We start from the raw sequence: 2,023 nt of genomic DNA, 5'->3' as shown, positions 1-2,023 counted from the left end.
TCCATATACTCCTGCAAGATTGCCGGATGGATGACAGGATCAGACGCGGAGGCTTTGGTAGTCATATGCAGACCATGACTACCTTAATAAAGTTTCTGTAGTTCCATCTTGTGTAAATAGAGTGGAAATGCGGATGGTGAAAGACTTGAAGAAAATAAATTTTATTATTTTATTTGACTGCTGGTTTCGGTGCCTCATTGGCATGTAGCCAGATAACTCATCTAAGCGTCTGTGCTATTACAGGATCACTAATTTCAGCTGGTTTTCGTAGCTTTCTAAACCTTTTCTTTGGACGTCGACTCTAGAAACCTCTAACGACAACTCAGTTTGTTGTTAGAGGTGTGGAGAGTCCGGCCACAGAGAAGGTTTAGAAATCTACGGGATAAATGAGAAGTTTTTAAAACATAAGTATGCATATATAGTCAGCATTTCGTTGTTTAAGGCCTATGAAATCCTCCAAACAACAAACCTGATTTCTCCTAAAACACTGATTAGTGGTTATCATAATGCTCACTCGATTATGAAGATATAGTGGAGCTGGTTAAGCTATTGAACAATGCATATCTTCGAATGTGATAGAACTATTCATAACTCCAGTGAGATACCTTCTTACATACATTATAATGGTAATACAACAGATCCAAATTTAAGTTCGGAATCTTTTGCTATTGCATCTGATGTAACCAGGAAAATAATTGTTGACTCTGGCAGTGGACACCATATGACAATTTCCAACATTCTGATACAAAATAAAGACAAAAACTCACGAAGTACATTACGACAAAGTAGCTGGAACTTGAAGAAGGCAAAATGGAATCAATATCTAGAATAGGGAGAGAAATTGAATTCATGTAAATTTGATGTCATTAAAGGTGAATCGCATAGAAACAATAAACATAATTTGAATAAATAACAATTATTACCTCCCCCCATGAACCATGGACCTTGCCGTTGGTGGGGAGGCTTGCGTGCCTCAGCGATACAGATAGCCGTACCGTAGGTGCAACCACAACGGAGGGGTATCTGTTGAGAGGCCAGACAAACGTGTGGTTCCTGAAGAGGGGCAGCAGCCTTTTCAGTAGTTGCAAGGGCAACAGTCTGGATGATTGACTGATCTGGCCTTGTAACATTAACCAAAACGGCCTTGCTGTGCTGGTACTGCGAACGGCTGAAAGCAAGGGGAAACAACGGCCGTAATTTTTCCCGAGGGCATGCAGCTTTACTGTATGATTAAATAATGATGGCGTCCTCTTGGGTAAAATATTCCGGAGGTAAAATAGTCCCCCATTCGGATCTCCGGGCGGGGACCACACAAGAGGACGTCGTTATCAGGAGAAAGAAAACTGGCGTTCTACGGATCGGAGCGTGGAATGTCAGATCACTTAATCGGGCAGGTAGGTTAGAAAATTTCAAAAGGGAAATGGATGGGTTAAAGTTAGATATAGTGGGAATTAGTGAAGTTCGGTGGCAGGAGCAACAAGACTTTTGGTCAGGTGACTACAGGGTTATAAATACAAAATCAATTAGGGGTAATGCAGGAGTAGGTTTAATAATGAATAGGAAAATAGGAATGCGGGTAAGCTACTACAAACAGCATAGTGAACGCATTATTGTGGCCAACATAGATACGAAGCCCATGTCTACTACAGTAGTACAAGTTTATATGCCAACTAGCTCTGCAGATGACGAAGAAATTGAAGAAATGTATGATGAAATAAAAGATATTATTCAGATAGTGAAGGGTGATGAAAATTTAATAGTCATGGGTGACTGGAATTCGGAAGTAGGAAAAGGGAGAGAAGGAAACTTAGTAGGTGAATATGGATTGGGGCTAAGAAATGAAAGAGGAAGCCGCCTGGTAGAATTTTGCACAGAGCACAACTTAATCATAGCTAACACTTGGTTTAAGAATCATGAAAGAAGGTTTTATACATGGAAGAACCCTGGAGATACTAAAAGGTATCAGATAGATTATATAATGGTAAGACAGAGACTTAGGAACCAGGTTTTAAATTGTAAGACA

The sequence above is a fragment of the Schistocerca nitens genome, chromosome 6, assembly GCF_023898315.1.
Source record: "Schistocerca nitens isolate TAMUIC-IGC-003100 chromosome 6, iqSchNite1.1, whole genome shotgun sequence".
NCBI lineage: Eukaryota > Metazoa > Arthropoda > Insecta > Orthoptera > Acrididae > Schistocerca > Schistocerca nitens.
This window is presented reverse-complemented; position numbering follows the sequence as displayed.